The sequence below is a fragment of the Trachypithecus francoisi genome, unplaced genomic scaffold, assembly GCF_009764315.1.
Source record: "Trachypithecus francoisi isolate TF-2019V2 unplaced genomic scaffold, Tfra_2.0 Lachesis_group17, whole genome shotgun sequence".
NCBI lineage: Eukaryota > Metazoa > Chordata > Mammalia > Primates > Cercopithecidae > Trachypithecus > Trachypithecus francoisi.
The window spans coordinates 62,583,421-62,595,843 of NW_022681462.1; the positions used below are offsets into that span (position 1 = coordinate 62,583,421).

The window sequence follows — 12,423 nt, forward strand, 5'->3', positions numbered from 1 at the left end:
CCTCAGTTTTGCTTGTCTGAAAAATATGTTATTTCTTCTTTATTTTTGAAGGAAAACTTTGCTGAGTATAGTATTCTTAGCTACTAATGTTTTTCCTTCAGCACTTTGAATATATCATCCCATTCTCTCCTAGGCTTTTACTGAGCAATACACTCTTATATGTAACTAGATGCTCTTCTCTTGCTGCTTTTAGAATTCTTCCTTTGTCTTTGACTTTTGACAATTGACTATAATGTGCTTTGGAGAAGACCTTTTTGGGTTATATCTATGTGGGATTCCATGAACTTCCTCTATCTGGATGTCTAAATTTCTTGATAGACTTAGAAAGTTTTCAGGTATTGTTTTGTTAAATAGGTTTTCTGAGCCTTTGTCCATCTCTTCTCCCTGAGAAAATCCCAAAACATGAACTATTTATCTGTGTTTTCTTGTATCTCACTGAGCTTCTCTAATATCATTATTTTGAATTCTTTTCTAGGCATTTTATAAATTTCTTTTTCACTGGAATCTGTTGCTGGAGAATTATTGTGTTCCTTTGTGTCATATTTCCTTGCTGTTTCTGTTTCCTGTGCCGTTACATTGATATGTGTGCATCTGGTGTAATAATAATTTCTTCCAATTTTTTGAATTGGCTCGCATGGGGAAGACTCTTTCCTATAGATGTATTGCTGGCATTGTTGGGTACAGTACATTAGCTTTGGTCCTGGGTACATGCAGGTGTGTATTCTCTGTATGATTTCTTTGGCTGTAAACAGTGTCAGTGATGTCTGTGATTTCCTCAGTGGCTTAGGCTGTGGTTGTTAGCAGAGGCCATGGTGAGGCTTTGCTGGAGACTGAGGTGCCAGGTAGGCCAGCTCTCAGGCATACCTGAGTAGTGACAGTAGTGGGCCAAATGTGCCTGTCCTTGAGTTCCCAGGTGGTATACATGGACACCACTGTTAGTGGGCCCAAGTGGGCTGATTCTTGGGCTTTCAGACGGCGTATTCAGTTGCCATTAGTGGCAGTGGTGAGCCAGGCAGATGGGAAGGTCCTGCGTCCCCTGGGCAGCATGTGATGGCAATAATGGTGGTGGAACAATTCTGACATTCCCAGGTGGAAGGTGCTGGTGTTAGTGGTGGCAGCAATGGGCTGGGTGGGCCAGTCTCTAAGGCCTCAGGTAGCATGTGTGAGTTGGTGCCAGCAGTGGTGGCAGGCTGGGTGGGCCCATCCTCAGACCCTAGGAGGAGTGCACAGATCCCCACAGTGGTGGATGGGGCAAGATGATTCCCAGGTCCCCAGGAAGCATGCTTGGGCACTGAGAGGGGTGGTGCCAAGTGGGATGGGCCTGTCCCCAGGCCTGCATGGGTGCAGGCTGTAACGGGCAGGGTAGGGAAATGCCCCCATCCCCAGGCAACGTGCTTGGTTGGTGGCAGCAATGGTGGCAGCGGATGGGGAGAGCCCATACTCAGGGTATGTATAAGTGTGCCGCAGTCCTGCTGCTGGGGGTTGGGGTTGCTGTCAGTGGCAGTGCCCCCAGGCAGGTGACTCTCAGGTGCTGGAGAGCATGACATTCAGTTCTCTTTGTCCTGGGGTAGCCTCTTCAGTGTGCTGCAAAGTGCAGGACACCAGGTGTGCTAGAGTGTTGGTGCCCCTGTCATACTGCTGGGTCCAGCTGGCTTCGTGCCACTGCAGTCCTCTGGGTGGATGTAGGATGATGTCAGTGGGGCTCTAGGGATGTGAAGACACAGGAGCTGTTGGACCCCAGGACAGGATGCAGTCTGATGGGGTCTGGGCTCTCAAAATGGTGCTGTGCTGCAGCTGTTTGGTCTTAGGGGTGTATGAACTCACCCACCATAAGCTCCCTCTCTGGAGCAAGGCCATTGCATGGATTCCAGGCAGCTCCATATACTGGACTCAAGGCCTGCAATGAGTCTTTATTGAAACACACTATGTGCCTAGTCTCAAGGTAGGCACCATAGGAAGGAAAAAAGTAGAGGCAGGAATGGCAGGAAAGGGCCCACACTGTGGATTTCAGTCCTACACCCTGCTCATCCCTCCCTGTGCAAGCTCTCACTGAGGCGTAAGCTCTTGCCTAACTGCATTCACTGTAGTATAGCCCCTGGAGTGTCCATGTCCAGTCACATGGACAGCCCTTGTTTTCAGCAAGAACAAGTTATCAAGATTGAGCTAGCAAATCTTCAGGGAAGACAACCTGGTCTTAACTTCTGTCATAACATTTTTCTTTGGTGATGAAGCATCACTGGGTTTGTTGAAAGCTCATTCAGTGTTGCTAACGCTCAAGCACTCAGGCATTCCTCAGGTCCAAGCAGAGGATTAGGGTGGGGAGTAGGCAGGCAGTTCTTGGCCAATTAGCTCAGAGGCACAGCTGTGCTGTTGAAGTCTATGCTCCCTACACTGTATCTTACAAGTAGAGTTATATTAAAATACTATGCATAAAATTGTAGATTTTGGAGTCAGACTGCCCTGAGTTCATTTCTAGGCTCTGCCATTTGCTGGCTATGTGACCTGGGCAAGCCTCAATTTTTAAGCTATTAGTAAAGTGATACTTTGCTTCCTGCTTAACTTGGATAAAGTCCAATTTGTCTTATTTTCTTTTGCAGATTGTGTTTTTGGTTTTGTATATAAGAAATATGGCCCAAGGTGTCTTAGTCCAATTTGGGTTGCTATAACAGTATACATGAGATTGGGTAATTTATAAAGAAGAGAAATTTACTTCTTATAGTTCTAGAGACTGGGAAGTCCAAGATCAAGGCAACAACAGGTTTGGTGTCTGGTGAAGGCCTGGTTTCCACTTCCAAGATGGTGCCTTGAACACTGTATCCTCCAGAGAAAGGAACATTGTTGCTCACATGGAAGAAGAGTGGAAAAGGAAAGGGAGAGAACCTACCCCCAAAGGCCCTTTTCAAGAGGCATTAAACCCATCTTTGAGAGTGGAGCCCTCGTGGCCTAATCACCTCTCAAAGGCCCACCTCCCAATACCATTACATTGTCAATAAATTTCAATCTGAGATTTGAAGAGAATATACATTAAAACCGTAACACAAGGTCACAAACAATTTATCCTATATTTCATGCTAGATATTGTAGAGTCTAAGGTTTATATTTAGGTCTGTGATCTATTTTTAGTTTTGAATATGCTACAAGGTAAGGAGGGTAGTGAGAGGTTCCTCCTCTCTCTTTTTGTCTTTTTCCTCCCTTTCATCTTTTTCTTTTTTTTGAGTATGTGAACATGTAATTGTTCCAGTACCATTTATTGAAAAGGACATTCTTTCTTCATTGAATTACCCCTGCACCTTTGTTGAAAGCCAATCAATAGTATATTTATGGATCTATCTTGGGATCCCCTATTCTGTTCTACTGATCTACACATCTGTCCTTTGGTCAGGAAGACTATCAACTTTGTCTTTATAAAAAATGTATTGGTAATCTTAGGTCATTGGTACTTTCATATACATTTTATAATGGACTTATTAATTGTTACAAAGAGAGCCTACTAAAATTTCACGTTGAATCTGTAGACAAATTTGGGGAGAACTGACATCTTGACAACACGGAGTCTTGTAATCTGTGAACACAGTATATTTCTCCATACATTTATGTCTTCAACTTATTTCAGCAATATTTTGTCATTTTCAGTGTATAGGTCTTGCACATCTTTTGTTAAATTTATTCCTAAGTATTTTTGTCATTTTTGTAAATTAATGGTTTTCAATTTCATTTTTTTTGTTGCAAATTAATAAAATATAAAATAAATTTTTATATATTCACCATGTAACATGTGACCTTGCTAAATTCATTTGTTAGTTCTAATTGTAGTTTTGTAGATTCTTTAGAATTATTTACACAAAAAAATTATCACCTGCAAATAGACACAATTTTACTTCTGTCTTTCTGATATTTAAAAGCTTTATTTCTTTTTCTTGCCTTAGTGTAATGGCTGGGACTGATGGTACAATGTTGCATAGAAGTTATACGAGTGGGCATCCTTGCCTTGTTTCCAAACTTGCTGGGAAACCATTCCATATTTCATCATTAAAGATGCCCTTTATCAGGTTGAAGAAGTTCTTTTCTGTGCTAGATTGCTGAGAGTTTTTATTATGAACATATATTAAATGTTGTCAAATAATTTTTCTGCATCTATTGAAATAATTGTATGGTTTTTCTACTTTATTCTCTTAATGGGGTATATTAATTTTTTGAATATTAAACCAACCTTGTATTCCCAGGATAAGTCTCCCTTGCTCATGATGTTTTATTCCTTTTAATATATTGTTGGATTTAATCTGTTGATATTTTGTTATAAATTTTAGCATCTATGTTCATGAGGGATGTTGGCCTGTAGTGTTCCCTTTTGCAATGTCTTTCTCATGCTTTGGTATTAGAGTTTTGCTGGTACCATAAACCAAATTGAGAGGTGTACTCTGTCCTCCTCTAGTTTTTAAAAGTTTGTGAAAGTTTGATATTATCTCTTCTTTAAATGTTTGATAAAATTTACCAGTGAAATTACCTGGGCCTATAATTCAGATTCTCTATTTCATCTTGTGTAAATTTTGATGATTTATATTTATATAAATTTGTCCATTTCAACTATTTTGCAGAAATTATTAGTATAAAGTTCCTTAAACTATTCTTATATTCTCTTTTTAACATTCTAATGTCTGTGATTTCTGCGGTGATAAGTCTTCTTTCATTCCTGATATTAGTAATTTTTGTTCTCCATTTATTCTTACAAAGTCTGACAAAATTTATCAGGTTTTGTATTCTTTACAAAGAACTAACTTTAGGGTTTACTCATTTTTTTAATTGCTTATCTGTTTCTTATTACATTGACTTCTGCTCTTTATTATTTTCTTTGTTTTACTTACTTTGGTTTACTTTGGATTTGAGGTGGAATTTTAAATCACTGAATTTAAACCTTTCTTCTTTTCTAATGTAAGAATTCAAAGCCATAAAACTCCCTCTAATCACTGTTTTAGTTTATGTTGTAGTTTCCCTATCATTAAGTTTTAAATATTTTATCATTTCTCTATGATTTCTTCTTTCACCTATGGATTATTTAGAAGTGCAATATATTTATTTGGATTTGTCCTAGATAACTTGTTTTAATTGTCCTAGATAACTTATTTTAATTGATTCCTAATTTAATTACATTGTGATCAGAGGATCTATCCTACTATTATTTCAATCCTATAATTTATTTCAGGATTTGTCTTATAGCCTGGGATATGGTCCTTGTTGGTGAGTATGTACAGCTGGAAAAAATGTGTATTCTCCAGTTGCTGGATATAGTGTTCTATAGACATCAATTAGGCTGGGATGTTGATATGGCTGCTCAGATTCCCTATGACTTTACTGAATTTTTTGTCCTGCTTTCTACCAATTGCAGAGAGAGTATTCAAATACCCCACAATAATTGTAAAATGTTCTATTTCTTCTTTTATTCTGTCAAGATTTGCTTTATGTATCTTGAGGATCTATTCTTAGGCACATATGCATTTATGATTATGTCTTCCTTATTAATTGACTCTATTTTTAAAGTTCATCTCCTCTAGTCAGCATAGAATTAGATCTTGCTTTTTAAAGAACAGTCTATTCTGGTAATCTCTGCCCTTTAATTGGGATATTTTGTCCACTACCATTTAATGTAATTATTAATATGATTGTTAATAGATTGTATTTTTTTGTTGTCTACTTTGTTTTTAGTTCCTCTGTTCCCCCTTTCCTGCCTTTTTAGATTGTTTGAATACATTTTATAATTTTAACTTATTTGTTAGATTTTTAGATCACATTGGATTCGTTTTTAAATGGCTGATCTGATTATCACACAAACATCCTTCTGTTTTCACAGTATATTTAGTTAATATTGCATTTCTTTACGTAAAATGTAGAAACCTTGAAACAGTGTAAGTCCATATCCCACTCCCTCACCACCACTGATAGTCCATAGTCATTTGAGTCATGCCCCATAAGTGATGGGTCATTTTTCTCTGGGTACTTGCAAGATTTTCTCTTTATCTTTGGTTTTCAGGAAGTTAATTATGATGTGCCTAGATAGGATTTTATTCAAAATTACCCTGTTTGGAATTCACTGTGCTTTTGGATCTATAATATGTCTTTCAACAAATTTGGAAGTTTTTCAGCCAGTATGTTCTCAGATATATTTTCTGCCCCATTATCTTTGTTATCTACATCTGGGACTGTAATTAACTGCATATGGAACATTTGGATATTGTCACATATGTCCCTGAAGCTTGTTCATTTTTTCAACTTTTTTTTCCTCTTGTCTTTAGATAATTTCTATTGATCAATCTTCCAGTTCACACACTCAACCATTCATTAGGAGAGTGGACTTACATTCTACCAGGCCTGTTTTCTGTTTAAATTTGAGGCCACAGCTTAGGTGTTAAAGTAGAATAGAAGTTTATTATGCTAAGATTTAAGAGTTTAATAGAAGTTAAAAGTTTTAAGAGTTTAATAGAAGTTAAACTTTTAAAACTATTTAAAAGTTTAATGGAAATATAAAGTACAATAGAAGTGATGGCCGAATAGGAACAGCTCCAGTGTCCAACTCCCAGCGCGAGTGACACAGAAGACCGGTGATTTCTGCATTTTCAACTGAGGTACTGGGGTCATCTCACTAGGGAGTGCCGGACAATCGGTGCTGGTCAGCTGCTGCAGCCTGACCAGCGAGAGCTGAAGCAGGGCGAAGCATCACCTCACCTGGAAGCGCAAAGGGGAAGGAAATCCATTTTCCTAGCCAGGGGAACTGAGACACACAACACCTGGAAAATCGGGTAACTCCCACCCCAATACTGCGCTTTAAGGAAACAGGCACACCAGGAGAATATATCCCACACCTGGCCGGGAGGGTCCCACGCCCACGGAGCCTCCCTCACTGCTAACTCAGCAGTCTGCGGGGATCTATCCGCAAGGCAGCAGCGAGGCTGGGGGAGGGGTGCCCGCCATTGCTGAGGCTTAAGTAGGTAAACAAAGCCGCTGGGAAGCTCGAACTGGGTGGAGCTCACAGCAGCTCAAGGAAGCCTGCCTGTCTCTGTAGACTCACCTCTGGGGACAGCCCACAGCTGAAGTCCAATAGCGGAAGCAGCGGGGGCCGGTGCAGACGCGAACGACTCTGTCTGACAGCTTTGGGAGAGCCGTGGATCCCAACGCGGAGGTTGAGATCCGAGAACGGACAGACTGCCTGCTCAGGTGGGTCCCTGACCCCTGAGTAGCCTAGCTGGAGACATCCCCCACTAGGGGCAGTCTGACACCCCACACCTCACAGGGTGGCGTCACCCCTGAGAGGAAACTTCCAAAGGAAGAATCAGACAGGTACACTCGCTGTTCAGCAATATTCTATCTTCGGCAACCTCTGCTGCTGATACCCAGGCAAACAGGGTCTGGAGTGGACCTCAAGCATCTCCAACAGACCAACAGACAGTCCTTCTGACTGTCAGACGGAAAACTATCAAACAGGAAGGACACCTATACCAAAACCCATCAGTACGTCACCATCATCAAAGACCAGAGACAGATAAAACCACAAAGATGGGGAAGAAGCAGGGCAGAAAAGCTGGAAATTCAAAAAATAAGAGCGCATCTCCCCCTGCAAAGGAGCGCAGCCCATCGCCAGCAATGGATCAAAGCTGGTCAGAGAATGACTTTGACGAGATGAGAGAAGAAGGCTTCAGTCCATCAAACTTCTCAGAGCTAAAGGAGGAATTACGTACCCAGCGCAAAGAAACTAAAAATCTTGAAAAAAGTGTGAAGAATTGACAGCTAGACTAATTAATGCAGAGAAGATCATAAACGAAATGACAGAGATGAAAACCATGACACGAGAAATACGTGACAAATGCACAAGCTTCAGTAACCGACTCGATCAACTGGAAGAAAGAGTATCAGCGATTGAGGATCAAATGAATGAAATGAAGCGAGAAGAGAAACAAAAGAAAAAAGAAGAAAAAAGAAATGAACAAAGCCTGCAAGAAGTATGGGATTATGTAAAAGACCAAATCTACGTCTGATTGGGGTGCCTGAAAGTGAGGGGGAAAATGGAACCAAGTTGGAAAACACTCTTCAGGATATCATCCAGGAGAACTTCCCCAACCTAGTAGGGCAGGCCAACATTCAAATTCAGGAAATACAGAGAACGCCACAAAGATACTCCTCCAGAAGAGCAACTCCAAGACACATCATTGCCAGATTCACCAAAGTTGAAATGAAGGAAAAAATCTTAAGGGCAGCCAGAGAGAAAGGTCGGGTACCCACAAAGGGAAGCCCATCAGACTAACAGCAGATCTCTCGGCAGAAACTCTACAAGCCAGAAGAGAGTGGGGGCCAATATTCAACGTTCTCAAAGAAAAGAATTTTCAACCCAGAATTTCATATCCAGCCAAACTAAGTTCATAAGTGAAGAGAAAAAAAATCCTTTACAGATAAGCAAATGCTTAGAGATTTTGTCACCACCAGGCCTGCCTTACAAGAGACCCTGAAGGAAGCCCTAAACATGGAAAGGAACAACCGGTACCAGCCATTGCAAAAACATGCCAAAATGTAAAGACCATCGAGGATAGGAAGAAACTGCATCAACTAACGAGCAAAATAACCAGTTAATATCATAATGACAGGATCAAGTTCACACATAACAATATTAACCTTAAATGTCAATGGACTAAATGCTCCAATTAAAAGACACAGACTGGCAAACTGGATAAAGAGTCAAGACCCATCAGTCTGCTGTATTCAGGAGACCCATCTCACATGCAGAGACATACATAGGCTCAAAATAAAGGGATGGAGGAAGATCTACCAAGCAAATGGAGAACAAAAAAAGCAGGGGTTGCAATCCTAGTCTCTGATAAAACAGACTTTAAACCATCAAAGATCAAAAGAGACAAAGAAGGCCATTACATAATGGTAAAGGGATCAATTCAACAGGAAGAGCTAACTCCTAAATATATATGCACCCAATACAGGAGCACCCAGATTCATAAAGCAAGTCCTTAGACCTACAAAGAGACTTAGACTCCCATACAATAGTAATGGGAGACTTCAGCACTCCACTGTCAACATTAGACAGATCAACGAGACAGAAAGTTAACAAGGATATCCAGGAATTGAACTCATCTCTGCACCAAGCGGACCTAATAGACATCTATAGAACTCTCCACCCCAAATCAGCAGAATATACATTCTTCTCAGCACCACATCGCACTTATTCCAAAATTGACCACATAATTGGAAGTAAAGCACTCCTCAGCAAATGTACAAGAACAGAATTATAACAAACTGTCTCTCAGACCACAGTGCAATCAAACTAGAACTCAGGACTAAGAAACTCAATCGAAACCGCTCAACTACATGGAAACTGAACAACCTGCTCCTGAATGACTACTGGGTACATAACGAAATGAAAGCAGAAATAAAGATGTTCTTTGAAACCAATGAGAACAAAGATACAACATACCAGAATCTCTGGGACACATTTAAAGCAGTGTGTAGAGGGAAATTTATAGCACTAAATGCCCACAAGAGAAAGCAGGAGAGATCTAAAATTGACACTCTAACATCACAATTAAAAGAACTAGAGTGGCAAGAGCAAACACATTCAAAAGCTAGCAGAAGGCAAGAAATAACTAAGATCAGAGCAGAACTGAAGGAGATAGAGACACAAAAACCCTCCAAAAAATCAATGAATCCAGGAGTTGGTTTTTTGAAAAGATCAACAAATTGACAGACCGCTAGCAAGACTAATAAAGAAGAAAAGAGAGAGGAATCAAATAGACGCAATAAAAAATGATAAAGGGGATATCACCACTGACCCCACAGAAATACAAACAACCATCAGAGAATACTATAAATGCCTCTACGCAAATCAACTAGAAAACCTAGAAGAAATGGATCAATTCCTGGACACATACACTCTCCCAACACTAAACCAGGAAGAAGTTGAATCCCTGAATAGACCAATAGCAGGCTCTGAAATTGAGGCAACAATTAATAGCCTACCCACGAAAAAAGTCCAGGACCAGATGGATTCACAGCTGAATTCTACCAGAGGTACAAGGAGGAGCTGGTACCATTCCTTCTGAAACTATTCCAATCAATAGAAAAGAGGGAATCCTCCCTAACTCTTTTATGAGGCCAACATCATCCTGATACCAAAGCCTGGCAGAGACACAACAAAAAAAGAGAATTTTAGACCATATCCCTGATGAACATCGATGCAAAAATTCTCAATAAAATACTGGCAAACCGGATTCAGCAGCACATCAAAAAGCTTATCCACCATGATCAAGTGGGCTTCATCCCTGGGATGCAAGGCTGGTTCAACATTCGCAAATCAATAAACGTAATCCAGCATATAAACAGAACCAAAGACAAGAACCACATGATTATCTCAATAGATGCAGAAAAGGCTTTTGACAAAATTCAACAGCCCTTTATGCTAAAAACGCTCAATAAATTCGGTATTGATGGAACGTACCTCAAAATAATAAGAGCTATTTATGACAAACCCACAGCTAATATCCTACTGAATGGGCAAAAACTGGAAAAATTCCCTTTGAAAACTGGCACAAGACAGGGATGCCCTCTCTCACCACTCCTATTCAACATAGTGTTGGAAGTTCTGGCTAGGGCAATCAGGCAAGAGAAAGAAATCAAGGGTATCCAGTTAGAAAAGAAGAAGTCAAATTGTCCTGTTTGCAGATGACATGATTGTATATTTAGAAAACCCCATCGTCTCAGCCCAAAATCTCCTTAAGCTGATAAGCAACTTCAGCAAAGTCTCAGGATACAAATTTAATGTGCAAAAATCACAAGCATTCTTATACAACAGTAACAGACAAGCAGAGAGCCAAATCAGGAATGAACTTCCATTCACAATTGCTTCAAAGAGAATAAAATACCTAGGAATCCAGCTTACAAGAGATGTAAAGGACCTCTTCAAGAACTACAAACCACTGCTCAGTGAAATAAAAGAGGACACAAACAAATGGAAGAACATACCATGCTCATGGATAGGAAGAATCAATATCGTGAAAATGGCCATACTGCCAAGGTTATTTACAGATTCAATGCCATCCCCATCAAGCTACCAATGACTTTCTTCACAGAATTGGAAAAAAACGGCTTTAAAGTTCATATGGAACCAAAAAAGAGCCCGCATTGCCAAGACAATCCTAAGTCAAAAGGACAAAGCTGGAGGCGTCACGCTACCTGACTTCAAACTATACTACAAGGCTACAGTAACCAAAACAGCATGGTACTGGTACCACAACAGAGATATAGACCAATGGAACAGAACAGAGTCCTCAGAAATAATACCACACATCCACAGCCATCTGATCTTTGACAAACCTGAGAGAAACAAGAAATGGGGAAAGGATTCCCTATTTAATAAATGGTGCTGGGAAAATTGGCTAGCCATAAGTAGAAAGCTGAAACTGGATCCTTTCCTTACCCTTATACGAAAATTATTCAAGATGGATTAGAGACTTAAATGTTAGACCTAATACCATAAAAACCCTAGAAGAAAATCTAGGTAGTACCATTCAGGACATAGGCATGGGCAAGGACTTCATGTCTAAAACACCAAAAGCAACAGCAGCAAAAGCCAAAATTGACAAATGGGATCTCATTAAACTAAAGAGCTTTTGCACAGCAAAAGAAACTACCATCAGAGTGAACAGGCAACCTACAGAATGGGAGAAAATTTTTGCAACCTACTCATCTGACAAAGGGCTAATATCCAGAATCTACAAAGAACTCAAACAAATATACAAGAAAAAAACAACCCCATCAAAAAGTGGGGAAAGGATATGAACAGACATTTCTCAAAAGAAGACATCCATACAGCCAACAGACACATGAAAAAATGCTCATCATCACTGGCCATCAGAGAAATGCAAATCAAAACCACAATGAGATACCATCTCACACCAGTTAGAATGGCAATCATTAAGAAGTCAGGAAACAACAGGTGTTGGAGAGGATGTGGAGAAATAGGAACACTTTTACACTGTTGGTAGGATTGTAAACTAGTTCAACCATTATGGAAAACAGTATGGCAATTCCTCAAGGATCTAGAACTAGATTTACCATATGACCCAGCCATCCCACTACTGGGTATATACCCAAAGGATTATAAATTACTCTACTACAAAGACACATGCACACGTATGTTTATTGCGGCACTATTCACAATAGCAAAGACTTGGAATCAACCCAAATGTCCATCTGTGACAGACTGGATTAAGAAAATGTGGCATATATACACCATGGAATACTATGCAGCCATCAAAAAGGATGAGACTGCGTCCTTTGTAGGGACATGGATGCAGCTGGAAACCATCATTCTTAGCAAACTATCACAAGAAGAGAAAACCAAACACCGCATGTTCTCACTCATAGGTGGGAACT

At 40.1% G+C, this 12,423-nt stretch overlaps 1 long non-coding RNA gene across 1 annotated transcript in view; it reads left to right on the forward strand.

Moving 5' to 3' along the window:
* Nucleotides 1-12,423, forward strand: part of LOC117062368 — a 102,218-nt gene that overhangs the window by 61,910 nt on the left and 27,885 nt on the right. The gene's annotated exons all lie outside the window — the stretch shown is intronic.